Below are 13,137 nucleotides of genomic sequence, written 5' to 3'. Positions count from 1 at the left end.
CACGCACGCACGCACGCACGCACGCACGCACGCACGCACGCACACACACACACACACACACACACACACACACACACACACACACACACGCACGCACGCACGCACACACACACACACACACACAGCCTATATTCAATGGAGAGAGTTCAAAGTTTCATGACTGGCTAACACACTTGCTATTCATGTCAGTGACATGTAACTTATTATCAGGAAGTCCCAGGTAAAGTATAAAGCATGACACACAACAACCAGTCAGATCCCCTCTTACACAAACATCCTTGCCTCCTCTGTGAAGATGTCCAGCTCTCAAACAACCACCACTAATGGGGTGGTGGTCATCACCCATGTCTACCCCTATGGGAACGGGATGGGGGTCGCGGGGGTCGCTTCTACCCCTCACTGTCTGGGACAGACGGTTTTCTCAGTGCTGGGAAGTTTCCGGGCAGGGCATCCAAAAGCGCTTGGGGTAAGAATTTTCAAATTAAAATGACAGTTTTGGTTGAATGTAATGGAAGAACAGATAAAATAAATTTCCTGCTTTGCGCTTTGTTTTTCTCTTACAGACCGTACAGATCATGATTGGTTTGATGATACTGTTAACATGAATTGTGATGGCTACAGCCCCGTTGTTGGATAATATTGGAGTAGTCAGTGGAATATTTGTCTGGAGATCGATCATTGTGAGTGAGCTGCTTGAGCTGCTCTGTCTAACAATCCTCCCTTACGTTTCCTGTCTGCCTGGATACAAAACAAAACGTCCTCATAGTTAAATCATGTCACTTTAAAAATATATTTCTTTCATTTGAAGTAATGCTTTATAAATAATGACTTGTCTTAACTAACAATTTGTCTTAACCAAGGACTTTTATCAACATATATGTATTTGGCTAACTTTGGTCATACTGTAGAAATATGTGTGTCCCAAATGGCACAGTATTCCCTATATAATGCACTATGTAGGAAATAGGGATACAGTATAAATATGGTGCACTATGTAGGGAATAGGGAGCCATTTAGGATCCAGCCTTGTATAATCTCTTTCTTGTTCCTTCTCAGTATGTAGTTGCAGGCTCTCTCACTGTTGCCGCTGACAACAAACTGAACAAATGTCTGGTCAGTATCAATATTTTTTCCCCAATAAAGTTTAGGCTTTTGATTTATAAAGTTACTCTCTATCTGAAGACATAGAATCTACTATACGATAGGCCCTCATGTTTTCATTCATCTGCTGGTTTTCCTCCCAAAACACAAGCAGTGGGGGGGCCACTGGCGTTAACTGTGGATTGCCCGTTTAAAGAATCGTAATAACAATGATAAGGAATAACAACATACTGAATTCGGTATTGCGTTTAATTCTTCTGAAATTTCCTTCCACAACCAGCCATTCCCATGTCCTCTTACTGCTCTCTCTCACTGTCCCTTAGGTGAAAGGCTCCCTGGGAATGAATGTTGTCGCCACGGTTACTGCTCTTACTGGCATCATCCTCCATTCTTTAGACAGTGCTGGGATCATGCTGTACTGTGACTCTCCATACGATTTCTGTCAACAGTACTGGGTATATACCAAATGCTTATTCATTTTTAACATTCATTGACCTGGAGGTATTTGTAAATTGATAAAGGGTTATTTATCATCTATAATCTTTTATATTGTACTGTTGAATATTTTATATTAGGCTAATTTAAATTATGCCTACATGTGACATTGGCAACATGGAAGCAATAGTAAGGTAGATAACTGCTATAAAGTTAGTTTATAGTTCATTTTAGTCCACATTGAAACTGAAAGTTCACAAAGTGCTCATAATTGCTACAAAATGGTGGTGTAGTTTATTTAAGTCCACATTGAAACTGGGATAGTTCACAAAGTGTTCAAAATTGCTACAAAATGGCGGTGTAGTCTAGTTAACTGCTGTTTCCTGTTCCTCTCTGTCTATAGGACAAGTCCCAGGGAATATCAAGTGTTTTGGCTGTTTTCTCCTTGCTGGAGTTCATAGTGTCCATTTGTGTCTCGTCATTCGCCTGCAGAGCTGTCTGCCTGTGCTGCCGTTCCACCCCTGAGGTGAGTCTATAGACTTAGATTTCTGTCCATTTTTTTTTTTACAAAATGTTGTAAATCTCAAGGTTATCTACATTACCAAAGTTCTCTGATATTATGAGTTAAGTACATATTTCACAAGTGGAATTTCATTCCAAAAGTCTCACTTTGGGGTCACTAACCATTCCAGCCCGTGGGGCTACCGTGCATAACAGCGCAGTCGAAAGTGTGACGTAGCGCGTCAGGCATTGTTGCAAAAGGCTCATGAAGAAACTGAGGGCCAGACTTCTTAATCCACTGCCAATAGGACAGCTATGAGACAGGTATGTCTTGTTCCTGCTCTGTGTAGAGTATGGTGTGTTGTACTGGCTATACCTGAAGCTCCGAGAGGATGTTCCCGAGTTCTCCGAAACGAGCTAAGTAAACTACACCATGTGGAGTGAAGGCCGCCCAAAGCCAGAAAGGGCTGAGGGGCATTCACTGTGAACCCTATAAACCTTATCCTGTATAAAGGGGAGTTAGGGTTTAGGATCCCTTTACTAGAACATGTGGGAAGTCAGCACCGTTAAAGGCAAAGGCAGTAAAGCGATCCATCTTACCAGGGAGTGTGGCGTCGGTAGTGGAACGTACACAGCACAAGGCGTAGATGTGGTTGGCCATAGATGGATCCACCTTGAGGCGGCTGCAAAATCGGATTCCTCCATGTTGTGCATGTCCAAGTTCGGGGCGTCCTTAATTGGCATCTTGCCAGTAAGGGGCTTATCCCACAAACGTTTTTCGGAGACAAGCTGGGACAACAGGAAGCAGTTGCTTCGCGGTGGCTGTACTAGTGGGAAGTGTCCTCCCATCGTACAGATCCGTTTCTCGGTTTCCGTTCCTCAGGGGAGCCGGCCACTTGATCTCATGTCTGGTGGCAGCTCGCTTAAGCTGTATGCGACATATTAGCACAAACCCATTACACCTTTTTGTTCATCCATGACCTAGCCCCAGCTGGGCTTGGTCGTGGGACGGAAGAGCCACAGCGTCCGCTGGTGGCTGGGAGGCGAACAAGGCTTGAGCCTCTTTTTCGGGACTCAAATTCCAGAGTGCAACACCCTGGCACGCACCCTTCCCAAGCAGATAATGCATAGAAGGAGTGGATTCTTCTTAACCTCTAACACCTCCCAAACCCGGATCCGGGAGCACCCCCCACCACCCCCCACTGACTAGCATAGCTAGCATAGCGTCACAAGTAAATAGTAGCATCTAAATATCATTAAATCACAAGTCCAAGACACCAAATGAAAGATACAGATCTTGTGAATAAAGCCATCATTTCTGATTTTTAAAATGTTTTACAGGGAAGACACAATATGTAAATCTATTAGCTAACCACGTTAGCAAAAGACACCATTTTTCTTACTCCACTAGTTTTTCACTCCATCACCAGCTATCACCAATTCGACCAAATAAAGATATTGATAGCCACTAACCAAGAAAAAACCTCATCAGATGACAGTCTGATAACATATTTATTGTATAGCATAGGTTTTGTTAGAAAAATTTGCATATTTCAGGTATAAATCATAGTTTGCCATTGCATCCACCATCACAAATCTCCCCAAAGCGACTAGAATTACTACAGAGAGCAACGTGTATTACCAATTTACTCATCATAAAACATTTCATAAAAATACACAAAGCATAGCAATGGAAAGACACAGATCTTGTGAATTCAGACAATATTTCAGATTTTCTAAGTGTTTTACAGCGAAAACACAATAAATCGTTATATTAGCATACCACATGTGCAAACGTTACCCCAGCATTAATTCAAGGCAAAGAGAGCGATAACGTTATCACCACCAAAATATATTAATTTTTTCACTAACCTTCTCAGAATTCTTCCGATGACACTCCTGTAACATCATATTACAACATACATATAGAGTTTGTTCGAAAATGTGAATATTTAGCCACAAAAATCGTGGTTATACAATGAGAATAGTAGCAAAACTGGCCTGAAAATGTCGGGCGCCATATTGGACAGTGATCTAGTCTAATGAATAAATATTCATAAACTTGACTAAAAAATACAGGGTGGACAGCTATTGAAAGACAAATTAGTTCTTAATGCAATCGCTGAATTACATTTCTAAAATTATCCTTACTGTGCAATACCGGGTCCGCCAAAGCGAAGCTACACAAAAAAAAATGGCGATATATGCGTTTAACATTTTTCAACAGAACAGCGATTTATCATCATAAATAGTTCTTACTATGAGCTGTTCTTCCATCAGAATCTTGGGCAATGTATCCTTTCTCCGGTCTAATCGTCTTTTGGTCGAAAGATGTCCTCTTGTCCCGTCGAAATGGCCACTAACGTTCGGTATGTACAGGAAAAGTGCCCAGCTCTTGGAAGGGCGTCACAAAGAAATGCCTCAAAATCGCACTAAACAGATATAAATTGCTATAAAACGGTTTAAATTAACTACCTTATGATGTTTTTAACACCTATAACGAGTAAAAACATGACCGGCGATATATTACTGGCTAAACCAAAGCTTGGAAAGAGGCCAGTCCGACGTCCATCGTGCGCCAGGCGCAGGGAAGAAAAGACAAGTACTTCCGCTCTTTGGTGTTTTATACAGGCCCTGATTGCGCAATCGACTCCATTCAAAGTGTCACCACTTACTGACATCTAGAGGAAGGCGTAGGCAGTGTTTGTAGCCCCATAGGATTCACAGGGACATTAAAACTGACCTGGGACCAGAGGCCAAGATTTCTGAAATCTCACTCCCTGTCAGGAAAAGTGCTGTAGAATGAGTTCTGTTCCACTCAGAGACATAATTCCAACGGTTATAGAAACTAGAGAGTGTTTTCTATCCAATAATAACAATAATATGCATATTGTACGAGCAAGAATTGAGTACTAGAAAGTTTAATTTGGAGACGAATATATGCTAAGTCGAAACAGCACCCCCTATATTCGCAAGAAGTTTTAACAATCTTTGAACCACAAGCACAAGAACGTTGGGATTTGAGTGTTAGCCTCATCTTGGGTAAGGGTAGCGGTAGCCATTGTGAAGAAAGAAACCCAGCGGCTGATGGCTAATAATGGTTAGCACAGTAGAGAACGCTATAGCCACGAGGCTGAGACGTGTTAGCTAGCTAGCAGCTACCCGAAGGTGTGCCCGGGGAACAGTGGGTTAACTGCCTTGCTCAGGGGCAGAAAGACAGATTTTTACCTTGTCAGCTCTGGTAACATATCATACGTTTTGCAAATTCGTAACATATTGTACAAATTGAAATTCGTAATATATTGTACAAATTGAAATTCGTAATATATTGCACAAATTGCAATTCGTAACATATCATATGAATTGTAATTCATAACATATCATACAAAATGGACGATGGACATCCACAAATCAATACAAACCATATGAAACATAATATATCATACTAAATGGAGTGTCTAGGATTTACGTACAGAATAATTTGAAATGCTCTCTGATCACTTTGGTCATGTGGAGAAAATCAAGAACCAGTCCCGTAGAGCTCTTCAATGAGGAAGCGAACATGGACAGTGAGTGGGAGAGAATCGCTTTTATACAGGGTAAAGTTTTGAGACTTTCGGAACAAAATCTCACAGAATAAGTCATTGAAACAGATCTACATATACATGTAAGTCTTACTATACTGTAAAACATAAATATTAAACTAAGTCAAGTATGTTCTGGCAACTGTAAGAGCACTGAGCGTCCATGGCACCTCAAATAGCAGGAGGAGAACAATCAAGCTGAATGAAACTGTTACTATCATGTTTACATGAATACACTGTATTTTTGTTTAAGCAAAGACTTGAAATGGACTTAAAATGGACATGTCTGTCTTTTAGCAAGTGTCCTCCATTGGGTATCAAATACCGGTACCTCATGGCAGCATGACTCCAAGCAACGCACCTTACCCTCCTCAGAACAACTACGAGGTATGATATCTTGGCCGGTTGAATTTCAGGGTTACCATGTGAAATAGGTGGCTCGACATGAATATAATTTAAAAAATATATAAAAATAAGATCTCACCGGTGTCCTAGCAACTGAGTTTCTTAAGTCATTTAAAACATCCACCGTGTGTCCCAAGTGGCACCCTATTCCTGATTTAGTGCACTCCTTTTGACCAGGGCCTATGTAGTGAATCGGGTGTCATTTGGAATGCCAAGAAAGAGATTCTGCAATGATTAAATATTATGTACTACAATTTTGACTCACCCTGTAGGCTAAACTCAGTAATCAGTTTAAATTGTAGATACTGTAGCATGTATAATGTAGCTTTATTGTACACAGCAAAATCAACGGTATACATTTAACTTTGAAAGTCTGAAAGTGTAAAATGTACACTATTTTCAGTCAACATATGAGTCCCACTGAACCATGTATAGTCCCCCTCGAGCCGATACCACTACGGCCCTCAAGGAACTACACTGGACTTCGTGCAAACTGGAAATCCCATATCCCGAGGCCACATTTATTGTAGCTGGGGACTTTAACAAAGCAAATATGAGGGAAACGCTATGGAAATTATATCAGCACATTTGAAATAACACGTTTGAAAGTGTTAAAGATTTAACTCTGTTGCAGTGTTCCCCATTTAACTCTGAACGTGTCAAATATACACTATTTTCAAAGTACAAAGTATCTATAACTGGGCTAAAATGTAGCCACGTTTGCACATTTGTTCATATCCTTTGCTAGTTAGTGAATTATTAGCCCAGTTATAGATACTTTGTACAGTAGTCAGCAATGGGGAAGTGAATGCTTCCTAGAAGAGAACAAAACATGTGCATTTCAAGCCATCTTTGAAAAGCGAGTCTTAAAGGGGCAGTGTTGTATTTAGAGACAGGCTTGAATAAGCTAAGGAGACAATAGGCAGGGAGTAGAATATTTTGTCTGATTCTCTGTAATAATGGTATGGGGGGAAAAAATGAATTTTATTTTGTAAAGTGGTTTCTTACATCAAACAACAACAAAATGTTCAGTCACCTCCTTGTCTTAAGGACAAATGGATAAACAGGTTCATGTCAAGCTCTGCATGTTTTTTTCAAAAGTCTTATGGAATGTAGACCTACACTGAACACCACACATTGGCTGCTACTATAAGCTGAATGATAGAACAGCTATTTCCATGGTAAAATGGTATGGGATGCATTTTCTCCATTGTTCTTTATGTTAGGCCACTCTGGTAGGCCTCCATTATGATCAAATAGCCACACTAGCCTACTTGACCACTGTTAGAACTGTAACTTAAAGCAGGTACAGCCTCAGTGTTCACAATAAACATGCGCCATAACTTTCAGAAGTTCTGTGCAGCAGACCTGAAATTTGTCATTGCCGATTTGAGGGAGCATTGCTGGACATTGTACTTGCAAATATAGTTCAGATGTTGTACTTGTAGTTTCATCTGACTGGTAGCTTAGCAGGTAGAGTACGGGACTATAGAACTTTCAGGGACATGAATTCGAATTCAAATTCTTAGAATTCTTTTAATGGCACACTTTAAAAAAAATGTGAAACCACACTTTCTGCAAATTTTTGTAAAAAAAAAGTGTTTATTTAGTATACAGTAGTATTAGCTTCTGTCTTAAGCATCCTAAATAATGCCATAGATTCAGTTTTTTTTAAATGGTCAACTGTAAGGCAAAAAATGGAAGCATGATGTCAATCTGGTTTCCAACTGATTTGTAAGCTACTAAAGCCAACCATTTACTGCTGCGCCACAGAGTTTTGCTGAAAATAGTGGGGGGAAAACATCTGTTCATCAAACGCTGCTATTTATTGTTGACCAGCAGATGTCACTAATGTGCATTGTGAACCGATAATGAATCTCTGAGTAATGAACCGTTTTTCTGCACAATTTGGTGAAAGCCTTCAGAAATCCTAGATTTCCCATCACTATTAATTATTGGCCTAGTAAGTGGCCCAGATTTACCCTAATTCATTGGTGTTAGGAAACTCCTAGTTTACAGGCCACGTCAGGCCTGCAAGTTTCATTATACTGATTATGTGTAATTCCTATTGGAATCCAGCCAGAGTTAGGATATCCAACATTTTTTTATTCACCCTCAACCTACATTCAGAATGACTGTCAGGATTAGGAAACCTGATTTAAAAAAATCACTACCTAAATAAATTAAACCAGAACAACCATTTCAGTAATGGTCCAATAAATCTAAGTAACTGATTGGATTAGTTCCGAAAAATTTATGTTATTTATCTTTGTGTAGCATAAGATTAATCAATCAATCAATCAATCAATGTACATGCAAAAACACATATGAAAATTAATCCTAACAAAAACATCCTGCAGTGGAGCATGCTTGGAAATATGATAATGATGGGTGTGGTTTTGATGGGACTATTTTACTCTCCACAGTGTAAAACAATAACTCTGGTTATTAACTCCAACACTGGGGGTTATTTTACACCACTGAGTGTTAATATCACTCTTACAGAGTGATTGTAAACACTACAAATGTTACACTGAAAAATCAACACTGGCCAATCATGAAATCATGTTCTCATGTAGACCTATGTTTCTGATCCAAGCCAGGCAATGGTTAGCAGCACCACATCACTGATCTGAATAATTTGACAGTTAAATACTGTTAGTGTATCGTAATGTTATATATGATCTTTTGGCTACTATATGGTTAACATTTTAATGTTTTTTCTGTCTCTCATAATTTTCTATAGAAAAATAGTAGCCTTCATTTATCAACAAAAATCAACCACAGTGTATCCTTTGTCAATGTTTGTAAATGACATGGGCCTATAATGATGACATTTATTGCAAATACATATCACTGAATAAACTGGGAAAAAAATGACAAAAAATCGAGTTTGGAGTCACTTTTGTCTTCTGTGGGGTACAATGTAAGTAATGACAAAGTAATAAAGTAAATAAATTGATATTTTCGGAAGAGTGGTTGAAGGGTCTGAAAACATCTTGATAAGGAGGGAGCGTTGGATGTTTGCATTGGGCATTATATCCTTTCTGTATTGAGTTTGTGCAATATTACGCCTGGAGCCGAGGCTAGTGCAATAGGCCTATTGGGTAAATCTATTTAAATTCAATCACTTTTTGACAGCACTTTTGATTTGAACGAAAGCTTCCATACATTGTAAGAAGTGCTCAGAAAGTGACTTTTTGGACCTGAATGCCAAAACATTCGTGAGATAACGGTGCTCAAAGTTGATCCATTTTGCATACCCCACCATACCATGAGAAATGCATGTCTTCATCACTGGAAAAGTTAAATGTTTGAGATTGATATAATTTAAAATCTTGTTAACAGGGTTATCAAACAAAAAAAATCCCAATTATGTAAAAAAGAAATGTTATCCTCAATTATCTAAAAAGTCATAAACTCAGATAAGTTTTTCACATACTGTTTCTTGTGGTTTATATGCATTATGCAGAAATCGCTCCGCCATGTCCTGGTTGCGAAAAATTCTAATAGTTTGCCTAATTTCACTTTATGTGACGAAACAAGCAAATATAGTGTATAGAATCATTGTACCATGTAAACCGCTGTGAAATATATTTTCCATAGACAAAAATAATGTACTGATGTACAAAAGACACAAAAATGAAACTTGAGAATGGGAAGTATAGAATAGTCCACATAGATCAGATCTACCAATTCTTAGATTTGCTTTCAATGAGAATAACCGATCTATAACACACATTTCTATGTGAATTTGGTCCTGTTACCCAAAATGTTACATATTGCAGCTTTAAAGGTTTAAAATATTATTTTTTTCAATAAATAATTAAATAGTTAGACAACACTGTTTGTAAGCTTTTAAATTATATCAAACTCAAACTCCAGTAATAACGACATTGATGTCTCATGGTATGGTGGGGTATGCAAAATGGCTCAATTTTGAGCACCATTATCTCATGAATGTTATGGCATTCAGGACCACTTATTCCATGGGAAAACATGTATGGAAAGTTGTGTTTAAATCAAAAGGGATGCTGTCAAAAGGTGATTGCAGTAGGGTAAATCCCTCTGAATTCATACAAGGCAACAATAAACATGTCGTCCCCCATGAATGATGCGTTCTCCCTTGGGCCAATTGAGATATTGCGTGTGACTAACAAATGTCAGTTATCGTGTGTGACCACAGATTATGCATAATATTGACCAGATACTCAAGTGACCACCCTAACAATGAAAATAATTGTCTTCAAAAATGGATAACCCTAAAATTAAAGAGTACACTTTCTATCCAAACAGGCACAAAATATTCTCCCGAATCGATTTTGTATGATTATCTACTGTATTTTCCTGATTAAATTCAATACATGAGCCTATCTGATCATCATAATTATTACTGCCAGATAAATATTTCAGAATCTTCTAAAAGAGCAAGAAGATGGCGCTTTAATGTTTCCTTTCTACAAAATCCTACTTTCTGTGAACAATTTGAAATTGAATTGAATGAATTTATAATGATGAACAAAAATTCAGTCGATGATCCTTGCATTTTATGGGATGCCATTAAAGGTTATATTTAAAACAATCAGTGGCGACCCGTAATTCAGGGCAGATGGGGCCTGTTTTGAGCCCCACATTTTTTGCAATTTATTTTTAGAAAAAAACAAATATATATATATATATATATACACATTTTTTGCAATTTCTTTTTAGATTTAAAAAAAAAATATATATACAGTTGAAGTCGGAAGTTTACATACACCTTAGCCAAATACATTTAATCTCAGTTTTTCACAATTCCTGACATTTAATCCTAGTAAAAATTCCCTGTATTAGGTCAGTTAGGATCACCACTTTATTTTAAGAATGTGAAATGTCAGAATAATAGTAGAGAGAATTATTTATTTCAGCTTTTATTTCTTTCATCACATTCCCAGTGGGTCAGAAGTTTACATACAGTCAATTAGTATTTGGTAGCATTGCCTTTCAATTGTTTAACTTGGGTCAAACATTTCAGGTAGCCTCCCACAAGCTTCCCACAATAAGTTGGGTGAATATTGGCCCATTCCTCTTGACAGAGCTGGTGTAACTGGGTCAGGTTTGTAGGCCTCCTTGCTCGCAGACGCTTTTTCAGTTCTACCTACAAATTAGATTATAGATTATGGTGGAATGGAAATACCTTTTACACTCTAAATAAATTTGGCTTTGGCTCCAACTTCATGACTTGGATAAGACTTCTGTACTCATCCCCTCAAGCCTCTGTCAGGACTAATAACACTCAGTCAGATTGCTTCCCTTTGCAACGATCGACACGCCAGGGTTCCCCTTTAAGTCTCTTACTGTTTGCGCTCGACATAGAACCACTTGCAATAGCACTTCACTCCAAGCCCCCATCAAAGGTATAGTCAGATACGGACACGAACACAAACTGTCTTTATATGCAGATGTATTATTATACACATCCAATCATTCTGTCTCTGTTCCTGCTGCCCTTGCCACCTTCGCATCCTTTGGTCACTTATCAGGGTATAAACTGAATCTCAGTAAAAGCGAATTGATGCCGCTTAATATGGCCGCAAAAAATTTCCCTTTACATAACTTGCCATTTAAAATTGCTCACAATATTTTGATTTATCTTGGGGTACATGTCACAATCAGATTTGAAAATCTTTGTCAAACCAACTTTTCACCTCTTTTAACCCGTACCTAGGACGATTTGGAACTCTGGTCTTTGCTACACCTCTCCTTAGTCGCAATAATTAATTCTATTAAAATGAATACTCTCCCTAAATTCTTATACAGTATCTCTCAGTGCCTTCCAATTTTTCTTCCCAATACATTTTTCAGAAAGATCGACGGCGTAATAATACCCTTTTAAATGAGACAAAAAGCCCCCAGGATACAAAAACAGCTTTTGCAGAGGCCCAAACTAGATGGTGGTCTAGCTCTACCGGATTTCAGATTCTATTATTGGGCCGCTAACCGTAGGATCATTCAGTACTGGTTTCAGAGCAGAGATATTCCCACCCCCAATTTGGCAAGAGATGGAGGCCGCCTCATCTATACCGGCATCATTGTCTTCCCTCGCTCACTCCTCCGTTACAGACTCTCACGCCTCCTTCACCCCAAAAATATGTGTCAAAACAACATTGAAGATCTGGAATCAATTTAGGCGCCACTTTGGGTTTCAGACAACCTCTTATTTGGGTCCAGTAGCCTCAAACCCAGCTTTTCCCCCATCTATGGTTGACGGTGCTTTCTCAACATGGTCTAGTCTCGGTATTAAAAGATTCAGGGATCTGTATATTAACAACACATTTAGTACGTTTGAACAATTCTCAGCTAAATTTGGTCTCCCCAGACATCATTGCTTTCTTACAAGTCCGGAGTTACGTCCACAGCATAGATCCAGGATTCCCCACCCTTCCTGGTGAAACACAGTTCGACACATTTCTTATCCGACCTTCTACTCTGAAAGGCAACTTGTCAATAATCTATAGTCAAATTGGCTCACTACAAACCATCTCACAAACCATCTCAAACCATCTCATACAAACCATACAAACCTGTTTGTATGCAGATTTATTAACTCAATGATATATACACTGCTCAAAAAAATAAAGGGAACACTTAAACAACACAATGTAACTCCAAGTCAATCATACTTCTGTGAAATCAAACTGTCCACTTAGGAAGCAACACTGATTGACAATAAATTTCACATGCTGTTGTGCAAATGGAATAGACAAAAGGTGGAAATTATAGGCAATTAGCAAGACACCCCCAATAAAGGAATGGTTCTGCAGGTGGTGACCACAGACCACTTCTCAGTTCCTATGCTTCCTGGCTGATGTTTTGGTCACTTTTGAATGCTGGCGGTGCTTTCACTCTAGTGGTAGCATGAGACGGAGTCTACAACCCACACAAGTGGCTCAGGTAGTGCAGTTCATCCAGGATGGCACATCAATGCGAGCTGTGGCAAAAAGGTTTGCTGTGTCTGTCAGCATAGTGTCCAGAGCATGGAGGCGCTACCAGGAGACAGGCCAGTACATCAGGAGACGTGGAGGAGGCCGTAGGAGGGCAACAACCCAGCAGCAGGACCGCTACCTCCGCC

At 39.1% G+C, this 13,137-nt stretch overlaps 1 pseudogene; it reads left to right on the top strand.

The window, feature by feature from the left end:
• Positions 1–238: 238 nt before the first annotated feature.
• LOC120034474 overlaps positions 239–13,137 on the top strand; it is a 76,025-nt pseudogene continuing 63,126 nt past the window's right edge.

This window comes from Salvelinus namaycush, chromosome 3 (genome assembly GCF_016432855.1).
Source record: "Salvelinus namaycush isolate Seneca chromosome 3, SaNama_1.0, whole genome shotgun sequence".
NCBI classification, from domain to species: domain Eukaryota; kingdom Metazoa; phylum Chordata; class Actinopteri; order Salmoniformes; family Salmonidae; genus Salvelinus; species Salvelinus namaycush.
Note: the sequence above shows the minus strand (reverse complement) of the source record. Positions and strands in the feature narration are given on the sequence as shown.